At 48.5% G+C, this 23,191-nt stretch overlaps 1 protein-coding gene across 1 annotated transcript in view; it reads left to right on the forward strand.

Moving 5' to 3' along the window:
• CHST8 (carbohydrate sulfotransferase 8) overlaps positions 1 to 23,191 on the forward strand; it is a 151,311-nt gene that overhangs the window by 15,001 nt on the left and 113,119 nt on the right. The gene's annotated exons all lie outside the window — the stretch shown is intronic.

Raw genomic sequence — 23,191 nt, forward strand, 5'->3', positions numbered from 1 at the left:
CCATTCAAATTCCTCGGGAAGAGCTTAAGTTAAGGCTTCATCCCCGCTGCTGGGAGAATGACACGCTAAATGTAGCTTCCTGGGGGCCCTGGCAGCCATCCAGGCCTTTGTAATTTATACTTCTCCTTCCTGAATCTCCAAGTGACCTTGGAACCTCTGTGCGGCTAGATTTCTCAGGTTCGCGGGGTTGCTCTCCTCCCCCACTCCCCGAGCAAGCTCTTCCAGACTGCCTCCCCCCCCCCCCACCTATCCTGTGAGAGTTTGGAGAAGGGATGACAAGGTACCCCAAAAGCACGTGGCTGCTGACGACGACGGTAGGGAGGATGATTGTTTGTTGCCGCTGACCTTTTTGCTGAAATTGATGTCAGCTGTGAAACAGTGAAACATGGTGCTGAAAGGTGGCTTGGCGGTGACAGGAGTCTCTCTCTCTCTCTCTCTCTCTCTCCCTCTCCCTCTCCCTCTCCCTCTCCCTCTCCCTCTCCCTCTCCCTCTCCCTCTCCCTCTCCCTCTCCCTCCCCCTTCCCCTCCCCTCCCCTCCCCCTCCCTCTCACGAGCTCTCTCTCTCCCCCTCTCCCTCCCCCTCCCCCCTCCCCCTCCCCCCTCCCCCTCCCCCCCCTTCTCTCCAAGCCCCCAGCAGCCAGCAGCAGGTAATCCTGGAAGAGCCAGGCTGGGGGGTGCGGGGGAGGGGGCAGCGTGCAATTACACTCATCAGCTATCTTTGGTGACTCCAAACTGCTGCCAGTACAGAATCTAGCATGGGGAGTGGCGTGCAAGCAAGATTAATGTACAATTAAAACCCGTGTACGGGGTAAATTACAGGGTGGCAACTTCTCTGTCCAACCCAAACACTGCGGCTGTGTGGTTAAGAGGAGTCACTGGCTCCCCAGATGTGTTGGCTGAAGGGGGCTGTCTGTGGTGCGCACAGGTGGGGGAGACTTGCCCCTGGCACAGCTGTGGGAGCCCTGTGGAGGGTAGCGGGCGGGGGGGGGGGGGGGGGGGCAGCCCGGGCCATATTAAGAGTCAGGAATTAGCCTGCTCCTCCAAGCTTCTAGCTCTTTCTCCAAACCGCTCTGGCTCTGTCTTCCCCCGCCTCACCTTTGCCTCCAAGGCAGTGAGAAGAACCCTTGAATCTCTCGCTCTTTTTTTTTTTTAAACTGTTTTTTAATTTCTCCTGCTTTGTCAGCTTTTTAAGAGATATGTTACATTATGTGGAAATTGGATGCTAACAAGATTTGTATGAATAAATTAGACTCTTAACTTTTTATGTTATTACAAAATTGAAATGGACTCTAATGACAGTCAGAATTAATGTTCTGTTTCAAATAAATGCTGGGGTGTGTGACTGCGTTTTCAGTGCGGTCCTCCAGAATACTTCCTACAGCCTGAGAAGCCACCTCTGTCCTCCTTGGGGGGTGGGGGTGGGGGTAGGGGTTGGGGGGGGCTATTGTGGGAGTGGGGTTTTTTTTGTGGGTCCCTATGGAATTCCCTGCCCGGACATGGGGACATGTTGTATTCTGTTTAAATCTTTAGGTCCCCCCGGGGGCTACTGGGAATATCTGTTACTGGGGCTCCCAGTGGCATCCAGAGGCCCTGGGTCATACCCTCACCGGCATGCAGTGACTGGCTTTGTAGGCTGACAGCTTCCAGCCACCAATTGCAAGGTCTTGACCTGGCTCTCACTTCCATCCAGAGCCCTCTCCTCAAGGGCCCTCAACTGTCTTTGGTCTTAAGATTTGGGGGGCAGGGAGCTGGCTGGAGAGATGGCTCAGTGGTTAAGAGCACCGTCTGCTTTTTCAAAGCACCCTGGTCCAATTCCCAGCACCCACATGGCAGCTCACAACTGTCTGTAACTCCAGTACCAAAGGATCTGACACCCCTCATGCCAAAGCATAAATAAAATAAATTATTTTTTTAAAAAACAAAAATAATTTTAAAAAAAGATTCTAGGGGAACCCAGCCTCGATGTTTGGGGGGGTCTCGTCAGTTTCTCTTTCCCTAAACAAATTGTGGGGCAGCTAACTCCTCCTTGGCTGAGGTCAGCATCCCAGAGGACCTACCGCCGCCTTGAGGTAGTTGCCTGATACTGACAAATGAAAAGAAGAAGAGGAAGAATGTGTTTGTCTCAGGATTCAGAGGACTCAACCCCATGCTCGGTTGGCCCCACGGGTTATTAGACAGACCGCCATCACAGCGGTGAGGATGCTTCATGGAGGAGTTTTTCCATAGCTGACAGGAAGTGAGGGATGCAGGCAGGAGCCATAGCAAGATACATCCCCTAAGCGTATACTCCAGGGGTCCTGGGAGATGGCTCAGTGGATGAAGTCCTTGTTGTTCAAGCCTGAGGACCTGAGTTCAAATCCCTGGCCTCCATGGAACTCCAGGTGATCTGTATGTCTTTGACCTCAGCACGGACAGGGGACGGGAAACAGGTAGCACACAGGGGCACGCGGTCTCCGGGTTAAGCTAGAGACCTTGAGGCTCAAAGCATAAGGTGGAAAGAGGTGGATAAAACACCTGTTCTGTAAATTGAAGACTGGAATTCAAATCCCAGAACCTGCATAAAAGCCTGGTAGACACAGTGGCTGCCTTTCGTTTGTTTGTTTGTTTGTTTGAGACAGGGTCTCTCTGTGTAGCCTTGGCTGTCCTGGTCTCACTTTATAGACCAGGGTGGCCTCGAACTCACAGCTTTCCACCTGCCTCTGCCTCCCGAGTGCTGGGACTAAAGGCGTGCGCCACCACGTCCGGCCTTAGTGGCCACCTTTAATTCCAGCACCCATGAGGTAGAGACAGACAGTGCCTCGGGCAAGCTGGCTAGCTAGACTGGCCGAAGCCTTTGAGCTCTAGATTCAGTGAGAGACTCTACTTCAATATATAAGGTAGAACTAATGTAAGGAAGAGAGTGAGGAAGACACTGGGCGTTAACTTTAGGCCACCAGACACATATGAGCCCCCACAAATAGGGCATATACATACTACATACATAACACACACACACACACACACACACACACACACACGCCACGCACACACTCACAGGGCAATATCAACCTGAGGTTGGTGTAGTGGTTCAATTGAGAAAACGCCCCCTCTAGCGTTGAGCATTTGAACCCTTGGTCCACAGCTGATGGTACTGTGTGAGAAGGTGAAGGAGGCGTGGCCTCCCTGGAGGAAGTGCATCACTGGAGGCGGGCTCTGAGAGTAAAGAGGCTTCACTCACCTACGTGCAAGTTTGTTCCCTCTCCCGCTTCCTGCTTTTGGTTGAAGACGGGTTCTCAGCTTCCTGCTTCTGCCATGGCCATGCCTGTGGCTTTCAGCCACGCCTCCCCGCCGTGATGGACACTTATCCCTCTGGCATCATAAGCCAGAATAAACCATTTCTTTCATGTGTTGCTTTTGGTCGTGGTGTTTGTTATAGTAACAAGAACGGAACTAACACAGATGATGAGCCCATAAGGGAAGGCACTGAATGTCAACGTGGGCCTTTGTAGATACATGAATGAGTGAGCATGCCAGCACACATAGGTAGACACACACACACACACACACACACACACACACACACACAGTAGTAGCCTGCTTCCAACAGCTGCACCCCCACTTCTCCCTTTCATCACCTCTCAATGACGCTGTCGGGTTATAAACCCAATATGAGACTCTCCATTGATTAGGTCAGCCCCCTCATTATCTATTTGTCTCTGAAAAAAATGCCATCACAGACAACTCGAAAAGTAGCCTATGCTAACCAGCTAGGTGCTTGTTAGAGTAGCCAGGTCAGCTATGGCCCATTCACCATCATGCCAGGGTCTTTCTTGTTGTCCTGGGTCCCCTCCGAAGCTCAGTGATGGGTTTTAGGTACCAACAGGTTCCTCCTGGGCAGGATTTGAGCAGCGGCGATGCTGCCACAGCACAGCTAGGGGTGAGTCGGGGCCCCTGGATCCGGGAAGGGGAGGACAGAGTCAGAAGCGTTGTCTGCAAAGGAAACGTTCATGTCTCAAGGGGCAGGTCTGAGGGGCTGGGGCGGAGGTGGGTGGGTGAGTTCTGCTTCCCACAGCTGAGGGGGGAAGGTAAGTGGGCAGTGCTAGCAAGAAGAGAAAGAGCACGGGGCTGCTCAGATGTAAGGAGACCAAAGCATCTCTGTGGAGTACGCAGATGAGGGGTCAGTTTTAGCACAGGGGAAAGTGGTGTCTCAGCTCAGCAGCCACTAAGAAGGGGCGGGGGGGGGGGGGCTGGAGAGATGGCTCAGAGGTTAAGGGCGCCACCTGCTCTTCCTGAGGTCCTGAGTTCAATTCCCAGCAACCACATGGTGGCTCATAACCATCTATAATGAGATCTGGCGCCCTCTTCTGGCATGCAGGGGTACATGTAGGCAAAACAATGTATACATAATAAATAAATATTTAAAAAAAAAAAAAAAGAAGGGGTGGGGAACCAGGCAGAGCTTCAAATACTTAAAGATCTACAGAATGGGTCGGTGCGGGAAGTGACGGTGGGTGTACCTCAGTGGCAGATCTCTTGCCTAGTTAGCCAGTGACTCTGGATTCAATCTCAAGGATTACCCAAAATAAAACAACATAAATTTATTTATTTATTTATTTATTTATTTATTTATTTATTTTGGTTTTTCGAGACAGGGTTTCTCTGTGTAGCCTTGACTGTCCTGGACTCACTTTGTAGACCAGGCTGGCCTCGGACTCACAGCGATCCGCCTGCCTCTGCCTCCGCCTCCCGAGTGCTGGGATTAAAGGCGTGCGCCACCAATTTTCAAAAAGAGTATGTAACTTTTGCGTCTGTGCCTGTGTGTGTGCGCTCACGTGTGTGGAGGCCGGAGGTCGACACTAGTCCTGTACTGCTCTCCCCCTTCGGTTTCGAGTCTGGGTATCTGGCTGAGCTGCTTCAGGTAGACTGGCTGCCCAGTGAGCTCCAAGGATCCTCCGGCCCCCCGCCTCCCCACTGCTGCGCTTACAGGCTTGCGCCTCCACTCTGCCTGCCTTCATCCCCTGGGCATTGAGGATCTAACTCAGATACTCACGCTTGCACAGCAAGCACTTTGCTGCCTGAGCCGACTAATTCCTCAGCTTCTAATTTTGTTTGTTTGTTTCTGAGGAAGCATTTTTTTGCTGCCCAGCTCAGGCTAGCCTCAAACGCGTGATCCTCCTGCCTCCACCGCCCAAGTGCTGGCATCACAGGTGTGCACACCCACGTGAGGCTAGAATTAGACTTCTACATATTTTCTCTTTCTCTCTCTCTCTCTCTCTCTCTCTCTCTCTCTCTCTCTCTCTCTTTCTTTTCCAAGACAAGGTTTCTCTGTGTAACCTTGGCTGTCCTGGACTTACATTGTACACCAGGCTGTCCTCGAACTCACAGCAATCCTCCTGCCTCTGCCTCCGGAGTGCTGAGATTAAAGGCGTGCACCACCATGCCCGGCTCTGTATCGCTTATCTGTAAGAAGATGGATCTGAAGATGGAGCCGGGCGGTGGTGGCGCACGCCTTTAATCCCAGCACTCGGGAGGCAGAGGCAAGCGGATCGCTGTGAGTTCGAGGCCAGCCTGGTCTACAGAGTGAGTCCAGGACAGCCAAGGCTACACAGAGAAACCCTGTCTCAAAAAACAAAAAACAAAAAAAACAAAAAAAAAAAGATTTAAAACCACAGCCATGTGCTGATCATCAATATCCCTGAATTGCATTTGCCTTCTGGAGATTTGAAGATTTCATAGCCACTTTGTTTGGCAAGGGGACTACCTCCCTACCTAAAGACAAGGGCCTGGTGTTGCATATCTGGCCCCAACAGTGAAACCATAAGGGCTAAGCCTCCTCGGCCATGGAGGCTGATGAAGTCTTCCGTGCCCCGGTGTTTGGGCAGGTGGGCTGCTAGCTGGGCTCCAAGGTCCTTGGCAACCCCAGCCTTCCGGGTGGACCACTCCTGCCTGGCTTCTGTGGGCGAGTGTGTACCAGCAGGGCTCTGCCAAAGGCTCCTACCCCACTTCTGAGGAACCTCAGCTCTGCACCCAGCGTCTCCACCTTCAGAGGACTGGAAAGGACACCCTCAGCTTGTGTGGTGTATGGAGTCTGTCACCCTCCGAGAGCAGGAGAAAGACAATTAAAGGCTTTGAATGCAGCGCCCATGTGTCTCATATATCGTTCCGGAAGAGATGGACTCCTCTATCGCGTTACATTTATAAACGCATAAGTCGCATTCATTTTTATAAAAACGCAATAATCTTTATGCCTACTGCACATAACCTGGTTAATCACTTTATATATCACAAACACCTTTCCCTGGTAACGGATCTGTTTCCGTTCCGCTTTTGACATCTGCACGGCACTCCTTCGCATGAATTTGCCACCATTTATATACCCCGCTTTCCGTCGGTCATTGTGGGTACTTTTCATTTTTTGATTTTCAATTTTAAAGAACGTCGAAGTGAGTACTTTTTTTTTTTTTTGCCGTATACCTTTGTGTCGTCTCAGCATAGATTTCTGATGGCGGAGGTGCTTCCTCCCGAGGGTGGGCGCAGTTTTAAGACGTGTAACACTTGCTGGCAGATTGCTTTCCAGGAAGACCCAGCGGTGCGTGAGTGAGCCTATTTGTTCTCATAATTGCACCAGCATGGGGAAATCTTGGCTTTAAAAAAAAAAAAAAAGATCCTTGTCAACTTGACAGGTTAAAGATGGGGCACGATCATTGCTCTTTTTAAAAACTGTAAATTTTGGGGTCAGGGAGACGGCTCAGTGGCTAAAAGCACTTGCCACACAAGTGTGAGGGACCTGAGTTCGGATCCCTAGAACCCCTGAAATGTCAAGCAGCCATGGAAACCTGCCTATAATTCGTGTCTCAGGAGGTGGAGGCAGGGGATTCCCGGGGCAAGCTGGCTAGCAAGGCTACCCACGTGAGCAAACTCTGGGTTCTACAAGCGACCCTGTCTCAGTGAATAAGGTGGGGAAAATATGAAAAGCAATTCTGGACATCAGCCTCAGACATGTATACTTCCAAGTACATGCAGACACTCACACATGTTAACATACACACACACACACACACACACACACACACACACACACACATACACACACAAACACCACATACGTGAACATGGAAAATGGGAGGAAAGCCTTCCATCTTAAAATTTATTTTAATTTTATATGTATGAGCATTTGCTTGCACATAGGCATGTGTGCCGCATGTGTACGGTACCCATGGAAGCCACAAGAAGGTATTGTACATCCTGGAACTGGGGTTACAGGTGTTGTCAGCTTCCCAGTATAGCGCTGGGGACAGAACTCAGGTCCTCTGGAAGAGCAGAAAGTGTTCTCAACCACTGAGCCATCTCTCCAGCCCCCAAATCCACTGTTTTTCTGGGGTTTTGTTTCTTGGTTTGAGTTTTTCAAGACAGGTTCTCTCTGTGTAGCCGTGGCCGTGGAACTCACTCTTTGGACCAGGCTGACCTCAAACTCGCAGCGATCCACCTGCCTCTGCCTCCCAAGTGCTAGGGATTAAAGGTGTGCGCCACCATCGCCTGGCCCACTGGTTTAATTATTGTGGCTTGTGAACACCTTCTTAATATCTTAGATGCAAGTTTCATCTTGTTCATTTTATGTGACGTCACATTTGATTTTTTTTTCAGAGTCTTTTGGAAACATGCAGGCAAGTTTCAAATACCATCTGACAGAAGTTTGTAGTGTGTTGTGTTTTATTTCTAGATAAACTTAGGGTAAACTTACAAGCACGCGGACCTCCTAGTAGACACACAGGCTACCACCGTGTTGAGTTTTCTGACCATCCAGTTATTCCTCATGTATTTACTGTGTGTGTGTGTGTGTGTGGTACTATCTTAGTCAACAAAAGGCATGTGTATCAGAAAACAAATCCAAGAGACATCTCAGGTTCTATGTACCACAATCTAGCAGGAGAGCAAGAATTTGGCCAAGTCCCAAGAGATCACTAATCCCTCCCAAGGGAAGTGCTAACCATTGGGCTAACAGGCTAACCTCTTTCCACCAGACCCACCTCATAAAGCCTCCTCCAACGCTTCCTTTGTGTCGCATTCACCATACTCGGGGGTCAAGCTTCTAACCTATGAAACTTTCGGGGGTACCTACTAAGACTTCATCCAAAGCATAGCACGGCCCCTCCTAGCTCTTCGATCCCATCTTCTCCGCCCCTCCCCCACACTTCCAGCCCCCCTTTCTCATACACGGCCGTTCAAAGCTGCTACCGTGTCCCTCACTCTATGTAACTTACTGACGGCCAGCCAGGAAATAGTCAGTTTAGACCAGGCATGTCAGACCCCAAAGGGCCTGCCTTCAGCGATTGGCAGCTAAGCCCAAGATTCCACGGTGTCCCCCAGATCTCATCACCAGTTAGGGACCAAGCATTCGTAGAAATGAACCTGCTGGCAGCATTTCCTGTTTAAACCATAATAGTAAGAAACGTGATTCGCTCGGTGTGGGGGCGCACGCCTTTGATCCCAGCACTCGGGAGGCAGAGGCAGGCGGATCGCTGTGAGTTCGAGGCCAGCCTGGTCTACAAAGCGAGTCCAGGACAGGCAAGGCTACACAGAGAGACCCTGTCTTGAATAAACAAATAAACAAACAAACAAATGTGACTCTCCCTTGGAGGGGTGGGCAGCCGCTGCAAGGATTTAAATGGAAAAGAGCTATTATCGAGATGTAGTGTGTGAGGAGCCATCCTTTTTTTGTTGTTTTTTAGTTTTTTGTTTTGTTTTTGTTTTTGTTTTTTTTTCCGAGACGGGTCTCTCTGTGTAGCCTTGGCTGTCCCTGACTCGCTTTGTAGACCAGGCTGGCCTCGAACTCACAGCGATCCACCTGCCTCTGCCTCCCGACTGCTGGGATTAAAGGCGCGCGCCACCACCGCCCAGCGAGGATCCATTCTTTAACAGCTGCTGCAATGAGGCATCAAGAGGGCTAGCCGAGCCGGGCTGCCGCGGTAGGAGAGCGGACGGTCCATGCCAACATGGTGACAGAGGGATGGGGTCTGAGGGAAGGGAAGGAAGTTAGGCGGCTGACGCTCGGAGGACAGAATTGCCTGCACTGAGATAGGACGCCAGCAGAGGGAAGAGCTGATAGGAGAGAGGGGTTTCTATAAGAAGTCTGAGTGAGAGTGCCTACTATTTGAGAGGCCCGGTAGACCTGAGCGGGTTGATGAACCTGAAATTACACAGAGAGAGCTAAAGCTGAGGAAACTCGTCATGGCGGCTCCCTGTGTCAAAGGCTGGTGGCAGGAAGTGCAGGATGAGAACCAGTGGGCTGGCGAGATGGCTCTGTGGTTAAGAGCGCTTGCTGCTCAGCTGGAGGACCTGAGTTTGTTTCCCAGCGTCCCACGATGGGTGCCTGGCAACCTCCTATAACCCCAGCTCCAGAGGGTCCGGCGCCCTCTGTGGCCTTTGCGGTACTGCGCATGCGCACACCCACTTTGTGTGTGTGTGTGTGTGTGTGTGTGTCTGTGTGTGTGTGTGTGTGTCTGTGTGTGTAATCTAAGCAAGCGTGGGCTTGCTTGGATGGTGGGAAGAAATGTCTGATTTGGGGCTCTGAGAGAAGTCAGGGATTGTGAATTTGGATAGCGCAAGACAGTGAGTTAGAAAGGGAAGCCAAGGAACCGGGCAACTGCTGTGAGAGGAGGGACTGAGGATTCTGTTTCCTGGTTATTTTAGGGTCGGGGAAACCACCACAGTACCTTAACGTGAGACTCATTGTGAGAGTCTGAGGCAGGGGAAGGGAGTGAGTCAATCCTTACGAAAGTCAAAGAGAGCAGCGAGGTGGTGGAGTGGTCCTAGTAGGGGGAGCGTGGGTAGCTGACCTGTGAGAAAGTGAGAGGCGGAAGTGTGGTGTGGGTACAAAATAGCATAGATGAATTTCCCTCCTTCCCTCCTCCCCTCCCTCCTTCCTCCCTTCCGTGTTTCCTCCCCTCCCTCCCTCCTCCTCTCTCTCCTCTCCTCTCCCCTCCCCTCCCTCCCTCCTCCCCCTCCCTCCTCCCCCCTCCCCTCCTCTCCCCTCTTCTCCCTCCTCCCCTCCCCTCTCCCCTCCCCTCCCTCCGCCCCCTCCCTCCTCCCCCTCCCCCCTCCCTCGTCCCCTCCTCTCTCCTCCCGTCCCCTCCCTCCTCCCCCTCCCCCCTCCCCTCCTCTCCCCTCCCCTCCCTCCTCCTCCCCTCTCCCCTCTCCTCCCTCCTCCCCCTCCCCCCTCCCTCGTCCCCTCCTCTCCCCTCCCCTCTCTCCTCCCCTCCTCTCCCCTCCCCTCTCTCCTCCCCTCCTCTCCCCTCCCCTCTCTCCTCCCCTCCCCTCCCTCCTCCTCCCCTCTCCCCTCTCCTCCCTCCTCCCCCTCCCCCCTCCCTCGTCCCCTCCTCTCCCCTCTCCTCCCTCCTCCCCCTCCCCCCTCCCCTCCTCTCCCCTCCCCTCCCTCCTTCCCCTCCCCCTCCCCTCCCCAAGTTTCATTGCGTACACAGACCTTCACAACTGTCTCAGTTTTCCTTCCCCCAAGAAGCAGCCCTGCACCATCGCCCCTCGCTCCTTCCTGCCCAGCCCCTAAGCAACCACTAATAATGCTCCGTCTCTACAGATCTGCCTTTTGCAGATATCTCCTACAAGTTGGACTGTACGGTGTTTTATTTCCTGGCTCTTTTCTCACTTAGCATAGCGGGTTTTAAGGCTCACCTATATTTCATTCCTTTCTGTAGCTGAATAGTATCCCATTGTATGAACATACCCGCTGCTGTCATTTCGTCTAGTCATCTGTTGCTGGGTTTTGGTTTTATTTTTGGTTGTTTTCACCTCTTGGCTTTTATGAACAAAATTATGCGTATTCATCTACAAGGTTTGTATATCGTCATTTCTCTTAGCGCAGTGGTTCTCAATCTTTGGGTCGTGACCCCTTTGGGGGTCAAATGATCCTTCCATGGAGGGGGGGCGCCTAAGACCATTTGCATAACAGATGTTCACATCACGAATCATAGCAGAATCAGAATTACAGTTATGAAGTCGTGATGAAAGAATTTTCTGGTTGAAGGTCACCACATCATGAGGAACCGTCTTAAGGGGGCACAGCATTTGGAAGGCTCGGGACCACTCGGTATCTCATTAGCAGTGGGGTTATTGGGACATTTGGCCATTCTGTGGATATCTCTATAAGAAACTGTCCGGTTGCTTTCAAAAGTGGCTTTGTTGTTTCAGTGTGTTAAGGGTTCTGCTCTCTCTGCCTCTTGGCTGAGCCTTGTTACTGTTTGGTTTTTTACTACAGTTGCCCCAGTGGCCGGAAGCACCTTCTTGTGGTAGTTTTGTTTTGCATTTCCCTAATGAAGACTGATGCCAGCCATGGTCTCCTGTGCTTATGGGTCATTTATACAGCTTTGCGGAGCATCTACTTAGATCCTTTGTCCATGATTAATTGGGATACTTTGCGTTTTTTGTTTTTGTTTTTTTAATTATTTAGTTGTGATAGATCGTCTTATATTCTGGATAGAAGTCACGTAGTAGATACCCGATTTTAAAATCTAGGCTCTGCATATTAAGAGAAAATTCGCAGTGTTTGTCTTACTGAGGTGTGGCTTATTTCGAGTAACGCTATTTCCCGGTTCCATCCAACTTCCTGCGAATGTCAAGATTTTGTTTACCTTTGCAGCTTCATAAAATTCCATTGTGTGCCTATGCCACATTTTCCTTATCCGTTTGTCTTGATGGATGTCTAGGCTGATTCCACTCCCTAGCTACTGTGAAGCGTTCAGCAGTAACACAGATGTGCAGGCCCATCTGTGATTACTGTGGCTAAAGTCCACTTAGGATGAGCACCTTAAGAGAGGCACAGCTGGGCTGTAAGTTAGTTCTATTTGGTGTGGTATTTTTAAAATGAAAAAAAAATTGTTTGTGACTAATGTTTATAGATAATCAAGGACAACCCCCCCTCAACAAATGTATTTAGTCTATGTGTAGAAATAAACACGATTTTTCTCTTTTGATCTATTGGTGCAATAAATTGTATTAATAGGTATTTTAATATTGAGCCATTCTGTAATGCATTTCTGAATTAAATTGTAATTGGTTGGTGTACATAACCATTGTATTGTATTTCCTGTTCAATAACCATAAGGTTTATAATCTCTTTGTGATTCTTTCTCTCATGAATTATTTAGACTCTAAAACATTTCAAGGACATTTTTTTTCCTTTTTCTGCTTTAAAAAAAATCAATTTCCAGTTTTGTTGTTTGTAGTGAGAGGTTGTGGCTTGTGTTTATTGATTATTTAATTTTAGTTGAGAGTCGCCTTATGTTCTGGCTCGGGTGTGGCCATTACTGCTCCTTATGCTTGAAACAATGCACGCCTTTAATTGCTCAGTGCAGAATCCCGTGTGCATCCCCTGTGTACCTTCTTTAACTTATATTTATCTTGTTTGCGTCTTCTGTACCTTTAATTTCTGCCTTTTGAAAATCTATCAACACCAGGATGTGATGCATTAAAAAAAAATCTCTCCAAGGGGTTATGAATTTGTGACTCTGCTTTTGTAACGCAATTTTATTAGGTACCTTCAAGTTCGAGGTTTTTGTATTTTTTTTTCCCTAGAGAATTAGCCCCTTATTCTTTGTGTAATAACTCTTTTAATCCCTACCAATATTCTTTTGCATTAAACTTTAATATGATTTATAGTTATACTATAAAAATAACTGTCTTGGTGATGGGTCTGGTATTATGGTGGTTTGAGGTGTAGGTGTGTGTGTGTGTGTGTGTGTGTGAGAGAGAGAGAGAGAGAGAGAGAGAGAGAGAGAGAGAGAGCGCACCGGTGTTTTGGGAGTTTCACAGCAAACCTTAATCTGTTTACCAATGTATCTGTATTTGGTTGTTTTAGAAAAACATTATTTTTAAATATTTATTTTTAACTCTGTGTGTGTGTGTTCATATGTGTGCTCATGTATCCGTTAGTGTGTCTGTGTGTCTGTGTGCACATACATGAGTGTCGTGCCCTTGGAGGCCAGGAGAAGACATGGGATCCCCTGGAGCTGGAGTTACAGGCGTTTGGAAGTTGTCATGATGGGTGCTGGGAACTGAACTCTGGTCCTCTGTAAGGTCCAGAGATCTTCACCGTGGGGCCATCTCTCTGTATTCTTTCTTAAAGCTGTCTTTTATACTGGATTTCCATCATTGTTAAAGTCTGTCCTGGTTTCAGAGGACAAACCGCCTGTTATTCCTTTATGATGCCCTTTTTGCACTGTACTGGCTTGGAACTTCAATTTTTTTTTTAAAAAAAATTCTTCTGTGTTTATCCTTATATTGTTAATCTACACATATGGATACAGTAACGGAAATGAAAATATCTACTCCAAACCCACACAGCGATCTTAGAGCGTTTTAGTTCTGGTCACGCCTCCGTCTTCTTTTCTTTCACCACTTAACGTTAACCTCATCTTGTTTAAAGTCTCCATGGCTTTAAAGATCATCATTACCCGTTTATTTAGATAGTTCGTCCTTGGTCACCTCCTGTACTTTCCGCTGTATACCGAATCCTGTTCTCCGCGTACCGTCTGTCCAGCTGCCTTTGCGTAACCATTCGTACGTCGTCAGCGAAGACCGCTGTAAGCTCTCAACACTTGTTCATTTAGACTTTCATTTTAGACTTTTAAAAAATTAGTTTTGGCAGATTTGGGCCCGGGGGTTCCACTCAAACTAAGGCACCAGCCAAGGACAATACAGGCAGTAAACTTCAAACCCTTACCCAGATCTAGCCAATGGACAGAACATTCTCCACAGTTGAGTGGAGAGTGGGGCCTGACTTTCACACGAACTCTGATGCCTCATGTTTGACCACGTCCCCTGGATGGGGAGGCCTGGTGGCACTCAGAGGAAGGATAGCAGGCTACCAAGAAGAGACTTGATGCCCTATGAGCATATACAGGGGGAGGAGGTCCCCCTCAGTCATAGACATAGGGGAGGGGAGTAGGAGGAAAATGGGAGGGAGAGAGGAATGGGAGGATACAAAGGATGGGATAACCATTGAGATGTAACAAGAATAAATTAATAAAAAAATAAAAAATAAAAAATTAGTTTTGCTTATACTTTGAAAACCCCGTATGTGTATACATGGCGTTTTGGCCATATCTACCATTGCTTCCTGCTTCATATTTAATGTGAATAGTTGATCTGGGTATAGAATTCTGTTGTGTGTGTCTCTCATTTCTTCTTTCTGTGCTCTCTTCTTTCTCTTCCCTTTCCCCTTTGCTCCTTCCTCCTCCTTTGTTCCCTTTTCCTCCCTTCCTTTCTTCCACAGAGTACCGGTACAGCGCAGGTTAGCCTCCACTTCCTGGTCCTCCTGCCTCGTCTTCCTGAGTGCTGGGATTATAGGTGTGTGCACGGTAGGGCTAATGCCTTCCCTAAATCCTGCAATTTTTGGTCATCGTCTCTTCAGTAGCTTCTTTCCTTTTGTATCAGCCATTTTTCTCGTTGCTGTGACAATCTACAAAAGCAGCCTAGGGAAGGAAGGGTTGATTTGGGCTCCAGGTTCTGAGGGTACAGACCATCTTAGAGGGGAAGGCAGCTCAGTGACAGCGGCTCCAGCTATGAGAGGAGCAACATGGGCAGCTGGGCACATTATGTCTACAGGCAGGGAGGGGGGGGCGGGGGAGAGGGAGAGAGAGACAGAGAGGCAGAGAGAGGGGGAGGGAGACAGAGAGAGGGAGGGAGGGAGAGAGAGACACAGAGAGACAGAGAGATGGACACACAGAGAGAGGCGGGGAGGGAGGGACAGAGAGAGAAAGAGAAAGACAGAGAGAGGGAGTGAGAGACACACAGAGAGGGAGAGAGATAGAGAGAGACATACAGAGAGAGAGGGAGGGAGAGAGAGACAGAGAGGGGGAGGGAGAGAAAGAGAAAGAGAGACAGAGAGAGACACAGACAGAGAGACAAAGAGAGGGAGAGACAGAGAGAGAGATGCACACCCATGATCCACTAGCTACCTCCTTTTTACTCAGTCCAGGACTCCAAATTAAAAAAAAAAAAACAGTGCCCTCATATTCAGGGCGGATCTCCCCTCCTCAGTCAGACTCTTCTGGAAAAGGCATACCAATAAGTTCTAGCACCTGGGTAAATCAAATCCTATCAAGTTAATGGCCAGGGCTAACAGTCTCACACCTGTTCTCAATACCAGTCTTTGGCTTTTTCTCCAGCACCCAATACCTAGAGAAGACTAGCCGGGTGTGGTGACGCACACCTTCAATCTCAGCACTCGGGAGGCAGAGGCAGGTGGATCTCTGAGTTCAAAGCCAGCCTGGTCTACATAGTGAGTCCAGGACAGCCAGGGGTACATGGAGAAACAGTGTATGGGGGTGGGGGGGGGGGGAACCTAGAGAAAACTATTTCGACTCTCAGACCCTCAGTTTACCTGTGATTGTATTAATAGATTCTTAGGTCGTTGTGGGAGTGAAATAAGGTTAAGTGTGCACAGTGCTTAAAGGTCGCCCCTAGTGGGCAGCCAGCCCCGGTTCTTAGTGTGCCCCGGAGCTCAGCAGAGACCTGGTGCTGACTCGAACCTCTCCGCCTACAGCCATTACTGCAAATTATCTGGAAGGCACTTAACTTTCTTTGGGTGCCCATGGGAGGCTAGGGCTGCCAGAATCTCTTATGATTAATGACATTGTTTGGGACTTTTCTTATTTCAATCTCTTATCACTTGTGTCTCATGTTTCCCGCGTGTGTAACCTGCCTGCTTATGTCGGATTCATCTGGATGCCAGCATCTCCTACTTTGCTAACTAGTCTATTCTGAATCCCTGGAAATGTGCTTCCGAAATTCCAATTACTATAGTTTTCATTTCTTGAAACTCTGCGGAGATGTTGAAAATCTACATGCCTGCCTTTTATGGTTTCCTGATGTTTTTTTCCTGTTTTTTCTTTATTGCTTTGATTCTTTCCTCTTTTTAAAAAAATTTTTCATTTGAGGCAGTGTCTCATTATGCAACCCAGGTTGGCTTTGTAAACTTACTATGTAGCCCAGGCTGGCTTCAAATTCACAACAATCCTCCTGCCTCGGCCTTTCAGAGTTCTGGGACTGCGGACGTGAGGCACCATCTCTGGTTTGAGTTTAGCTGTCCCCCTCGGTGGCTGAAAATGGAAATGTTCACATAAACAATAAGCAAATTCATGCAAATCAGATTCTGCCCTGAGCCGAGGTTCTGGTCTGTTTCCTCGGCATTCCAACTTCAGGATGAGTCATTTCCTTGTGTGGATTATGGTGTGTGCGTGCTATCCTACAGAAGCAAAAATTACCCAGGCTAATTTAAGGTTGGCTGGGGATTGTTTTCTTTAATGGTATATCCCTGTGCTTCCTGGGTTGTCAACGTTGGAAATCATCTCTGCTGGGGAGCTTGCACGCGTGCACATGTCTGGGATCCATTTTCCTTGTTATTTCTGGCTGGCACAGGGGATGGGGACATAGGTACATAGGGGACAACGGCACATAGGTAACAGCAGTGTAGAGCCCCACAGCCACAGAGCAGGCTTGGGGGTGCGGAGAACCCCTTTTTTTCCCCAGAAGACATTTTTTCCTTTGTACATCGTTTTTTCCCCCCACTGCTTTCTTTAGAGGTTGATGGTTTTGTTTTCTGTTATTGTTGTTGTTGTTGCTGCTGCTGCTGTAGCATTTATTGTAAAAGTGTGTGTGTATGTGTGTGTGAGTGTGTATATGTGTGTGTGAGTGTGTGTATGGGTGTGTGTTTGTGTATGTGTGTGAGTGTGTGTATGTGTGAGTTTGTGTGTGTATGTGTATGTGTGTGTGAGTGAGTACTCGTGCGTGTGTGTGTGTGTGAGTGCATACATGCATGCGCGTGTGTGTGTGAGTGTGTATGGGCGTGTGTTTGTGTGTGTGTGAGTGTGTATGTGTGTGTTTGTGTGTGAGTACTCGTGCGTGTGTATATGTATGTGTGAGTGCATGCATGTATGTGTGTGTGTGAGTGTGCATGTGTGTGTGAGTGTATGTGTGTGTTTGTGTGTGAGTACTCGTGCGTGTGTATATGTGTGTGTGAGTGCATGCATGTATGTGTGTGTGTGAGTGTGCCTGTGTGTATGTGTGTATATGTGTGTGAGTGTGTATGTGTGTGAGTGTGTATGTGTGTGTATGTGTGTGAGTGTGTATGTGTGTGAGTGTGTATGTGTGTGAGTGTATGTGTGTGTGTGAGTGTGTGAGTGTGTGTGAGTGTGCATGTGTGTGTGAGTGTGTATGTGTGTGAGTGTGTATGTGTGTGTGAGTGTGCATGTGAGTGTGAGTGTGTATGTGTGTGAGTGTGTGAGTGTGTATGTGTGTGTGAGTGTGTATGTGAGTGTGAGTGTGTATGTGTGTGAGTGTGTGAGTGTGTATGTGTGTGAGTGTGTATGTGTGTGAGTGTGTGAGTGTGTATGTGTGTGAGTGTGTGTGTGTGTGAGTGTGTGTGTTCCACAGCACCCGTGGGCAGGCAGGTCAGAGGATAACTTATGGGAGCTGGTTCTCTCCTTCGGCCGCATGGGTCTCAGGGGTCAGAGGTAAAGTCCTGACCGCCCTGTATCTGCCTCCTGAGGAGCTGGGGTTACGGGTCTGTGACACAGGCCTGGCTTGAGGTTGAGTCACACTGAAGTGGTGGCCTCTGTGGAGCCCAGGCCAGTCCTTGTCCTACAGGGGTTCAAGCTGCGTCGAATCCGTAGGTGGGCACCAAAGCCCCAAGTCTTGACCTCTGGCTTCTCTCATCCGTCATTGGGGCTCTTGTGGACACTTACCGCCATTGCTGCATACCCTCCTCCTGTCCTCCTGTGCCCCCTTTCTCCTCCTCCTTGTTTCCTTGACCTCTTCCTCTTTCCTCTTCCTCTTCTTCCCTTCCTCTTCCTCCACCTTTCTCCCCATCTTCCTCCTCGTCCTTCCCATTTCCCCCCTCCTCTCTCCCCTCCTCCATAATGAAGGATCTTGGACGTGTTCTCGCCTTACCCCGCAATCCTGTATTTTCCGGTGCCAAGGAGGCTGTGTATGTCTTATGTGATCTTCTGCTTAGACTTTCTGCATCTATAGTAACAAGCAGGATTAGCCTGCGATTTTATTTTTCTTTCATCTTCGGCAGATTTTAGTAGCAGGGTTATGCGTTATTCATAAAATTAATTAGGAAGTTTTTCTGCATTCTTTATCCTCTGGAACATTTTAAATGGGATAGAAAATGGCTTTTCCTCAAAGGTTGGAACTAGCAGAGGACAATGCCCTTTTGGGGTGGAGCGTGTTTCACACATTCGCCTTTCTATTCAAGACCTCCCACGTCTCAAATCAGTTTGTATCACGTTTGCCTAACTGAGACTACCATACATTCGGTGGAAAAGTTACAATAGAATTCTATGTGGCATTTTTGCATTGCAACAACTTTTTTTTTTTCCACAAATGCTATGATCTCTTTTTGATGAGTTCCTTTCCTCTACTGCATTTCCCCCTTTTGCAGGGCCTTAAGACGGTAGGTACCGGCTTTTCTGCTGAGCCCTACCCTCACGCCTCACTGGGGTATTCTAGGCAGATGTTTCCGCACCGGAACCATAGGGCGGGTCATACCCACCCCCCACTCCCCACCCCCTCTACCCCCCCACCCCCTCACCCCGTGCTAGGGACCTCTCTTTTCTTGATTAGACCCTTAGTGGAGATTGCTCTGTCTCATTGGCTTTGTGTGGAAACAGCCACTAGATTTATTCACCCTCCCTTGAGCATCGGAAAGGCATCATTTTCTCTCGTTATCTTAAATACCTGTCAGGGCTTAACTTTCTTACGCCTTTTCACATTTTTTAAAGTTGAATGTCCAGGTCATTTGTTACCTTTCTTTCTTTCTTTCTTTCTTTCTTTCTTTCTTTCTTTCTTTTTTTTTTCCTTTTTAAATGAATGTGACGCACAGGCCAGTAGATTTCTCTGAGCATAATTCTGGCTACATTCCATAAGTTTTGATGGGTACCACTTGTCATTATCATAATTTTTCATAGTGTAAAATTGCTGTTTTTATTTCCTCCTTCATGTGCGGGAAGGGTTCAGAAGAATACCCAAGAGCTCCTATCTTTCCTTTATCATTAATTTCTAGCTCAATAGTAATATATCCTGTACATTTCTGAGGAATTATCATACTTTCATGAGACCTAAAATGCTGCCGATCATAATGCACACCATTCTTCTTTTCTTTCTTTCTTTTTTTTTTTTTTTTTGGTACCAGTGGAGAGGAAAAAAAGGAAGGGCAGCACTACTTAAACCTTGGCATCTCATCAGTGATTAGAACCAGCCTGGTTTCAGAGCCAGTGTCAAAAGAGATAAAAACACATCATAAATGGCCGAAATGTGTACCGTGGCGAGGGATACGATCTAAATTACGTTTGTAATATACTGTCATTGGGCATGTAGTCTGTCATCGCTTTTTTAAAAGCTATTTCATGTGTTTGGGTGTTTCGCCTTCCTGTGTGGCTGTGCACCATGTGCATGCAGCTCCCATAGAGACCAGAAGAGGGCATCAGATCCCCCTGGAGCTGAAGTTAAAGGTCATTTGGGACCTGCCACGTGGGTGCTTGGAACCGAACCCGGGTCCTTTAAAAAAAAGCAGTCAGTGCTTTGAACCAAGAAGCCATCTCTGTAATGAATACATACACACATACACACATGCATACATAACGTATATATTTTCTACACGTGTGCGTGCATTCGCGCACACAGGCAAAGTATAAAATCAGGTATGGATGGTGTGTCACAAATGTTCTATATGCCTGGCATTTAAGCCCCGTGACCATTATGAGTTTGAATGGCCCTGTTGAAATCTTCTGCTCGGGTGGCGGCTCTTGGCTCTCAACTCCCTCTTTAAGCCTTTGGAAGCAGGAATTTCCCTTCCCATGGGAAGGTCAAGTATCTGCTTTCTGCTTTCTTCCATCAAAAACAATGTTGTAGCCAACACTTTTCCCTGTCGCTTTTTAATATTCTGTCTTATTGCATTTTGGTTAGATTATGGCTTCTGTTGAGATTTCTTTTTTTCTGTAGTTTAACGTAAGCCAGCTTTTCAAATTAACTTTTGATTGATTGAAAAAAAAAACTGTGTCCTATTTGACGAACACAGAAGAGTATGAAAGAAAGCCAGATTTTATTAACCAGATTATTTATATCCCTTGTATTATATCCCTTTTATTTTACTTTCTTTTTAACTGTGTGTGTGTGTGTGTATATGTGTCTCTGTGTGGGCAAGTGCACATGGGTGCAGTGACAATGGAGTCCAGAAGAGGGCGTCGGACCCCCCAGGAGCTGGAGTTACACATGGTTGTGGACTGCCTGAAATGGATGCTGTGAACAGAGCTCAGGTCCCAGGCAGGAACAATGAAGGCTCACTGAGCCTTCTCTCCAGGTCCTAACCCTTAGTGTTCTTCATTTAATTTGTTTTGACTTTGATTTTTGAGAAAAGGACTCTCTCTATAGCTCAGGTTGACTGCCAATTCCTTTCTCCATTAGCCTCTCGAGTACTGGGATCAAAGACATAAGCAGCTACTTTCCAGCTTGTTCTCACCTCGTTTTAATTGTATAACTTGTTTATTTAAAAATGTGTCGTGCACTTTTTTTTTTTTTTTTTTAGTTTTTCAAGACAGGGTCTCTCTGTGTTAGCCTTAGCTGTCCTGGACTCACTTTGTAGACCAGGCTGGCCTCGAACTCACAGAGATCCACCTGCATCTGCCTCCCGGGTGCTGGGATTAAAGGTGTGCGCCACCACACCCGGCCGTGTCATGCACCTCTAATCCCAGCACTTGGGAGACAGAAGCAGGTGGACCTCTTGAGTTTGAAGCCAGCCTGGTCTACATAGCAAGGTCCAGGATAACCAAGGATACATAGACCTGGGTTCAATTCCCGCCACGTGTACAGTGGCTCACAGTTGTCTGTAACTCAAGTCCCAGGGGATTCTGATGCCCTCCTCTGGTCTCCATGGATACCGGACACATACACACATAGAGGGAGCGGGGTACACAGATACACATGCTGGCAACACATTAATTAATTAATAAGTAGATAAATATTTTATTAGAACCCCAAGTCAAGAAGTGTTAAAACCTTGGGACCTAGGGCTTTGTGCATCCTTCTGCCCTGACCTTTGCTTTACTGACTTCAGTGTCGTGTTGTGAAGTGTAGTGTGGCCTTTGGCAGGTTCCCTCTGTGGGAATGAATCCTGGCCTCCTCCCAACAGTGCCTTCTGGACTCTCAGCTGGGCTTTTGTACTCTGCCCAGCCTTCTAACCTCTGGGTAGCTGCCCAAATCTCTGCACTGTGGCTTTCAGGTTTGTTTTTCTTTTCTTCTTCTTCTTTTCTGACCCTGATCAACTGCTATGGTTTGGATACGTGTCTCCTATAAGCCCACAGGTTAAAAGCTTATTGCCCACCCCTGGGTGCTACTGAGAGATTGAGGAACCATTAGAAGCTGGGACCTGATAGAAGGAAGTAAGATCGTTGAGGGTCTGCATGGAAGGAGATATTGGGATGTAATCACCCCCCTTTTTTGCTGTTGTTGTTCTTCTTTTTGCTTCCTGGAGGCCATAAGGTAGACAGGTCACTCACTTCTCCCACAGGCGCCTGCCAGGATGTACCGGACTTCCACAGATCCAAAGCAGCATTGCCCAACGAACATGGGCCGACACGTCTCCAACCTTTCCTCTTTTTAACTTGAGGGTCTCAGGCATTTTGTCACAGCAACAGAAACCTAGCACACCAGCTTCCCTCTGGGGATACAGGCCCCTACCTTTCTCACTTACGTTTCTCTGATCCTTCTGCTGGGAACTGGGGAAGGAAAGGAATTAAACAAGTAGCCGTTCTTGTCACCTTAGGCCCAGAAACACCCTCTCCTTCGCCTACTGCTCTTCCAAGCCTGGAAGGTATTTACCCAGGATGCAGCTTCACTTCCTTCCCCAGTCTCCGTTTCCCATTTGCTTGGAGTAAACGTCGTCACAGACAGGAGTTTGTGGCAGGAACAGTTCCAGCAACCCGGGCCTTGAGGGTAACAGCACAAAGCTGTGCGATAGTCGGCAGCTCTGGGTATACATTTGGGGATACCGGAAACTTGGGGTGCTACCAAACACCATATATGCATTGCTGGTTTCTACACACACACACACACACACACACACACACACACACACACACACACACGAGTTATAAATTGGCCACAGTTAGAGATTAATAATAACTAATAATATGACAACTGTAACACTATGGTATAACACGAATCATTTGAAACCTAATAATTGTTTGCACAACTACGCAGTGTTACAGGTAACGTCTGACCGTGGGTGGCGGAAACCATAGGAAGTGGAACCACAGGGGGTAGCGGGGTCGGGGACGTCACTGCTGTGCTTCCCTCTTGTCACTGTGCATCATGGGAACGGGCTGGACTCTTCTACTGACTGGATAGTATCTGGCGGCCATCAGCTGGAGGAGCATGCCCACTGGCTCTGACATGGACCGGGGTGCATTGACTACTGTGTTACCTCATGATGTTTTGTTTTGTTTTGCTTTGCTTGTTTGGTTTTTTTTTTTGAGACAGGGTTTCCCTGTGTAGCCTTGACTTGTCCTAGACTCGCTTTGTAGACCAGGCTGGCCTCGAACTCACAGAGATCCTGCCTGCCTCTGCCTCCTGAGTGCTGGGATTAAAGGCGAGTGCCACCACGCCCATCATGGACCCCTGAGTACAGCCCATGAGGGGGAAACCCCACGGTTAGCGCCCTGCATGTCATCAGCACAGGAGGACGGATTATAGCTCGCGCCTGTGCTTCCTGTGTGCTCATAAGGTCACCTCCCGGAGTGCAGACTGGACTCCATAGGGGTTCTGGTCTTTCCTCAAGAGAGGGTTGCACAGCAGGGCCATCAAAAGAAAGATGACACCTGTGCCAGCCTGGTTCTCCCCAGGAGCTGCCAAAGCCTCTGCTCCAGCTGTCTGCCGGCCCCCTTGCTATTTCATCTGTCCCCATCCAGAGTGCCCAGTGGCTCTGTGGGAAGAGCTGACCCTCACGACTTGGTTCTCTATTGGCAGTTACCGGCTGGTTACAGGCTGCCCATCAGACCTGTGTGAGGAGTGTGCTTCCCCATCCCTCTCCCCTGTCCCTGCCTCCCCGTCAGTCCTCAGCCTGCATTAGGCAAGGTGGTCGGCATGCTGGGGTCCTTTGCTCAGCGGTATCACCAGGAGCTCTGTAGGGCCAGCCAGGTCC

This window comes from Acomys minous (assembly GCF_964271855.1).
Source record: "Acomys minous genome assembly, chromosome: 20".
Lineage (NCBI taxonomy): Eukaryota > Metazoa > Chordata > Mammalia > Rodentia > Muridae > Acomys > Acomys minous.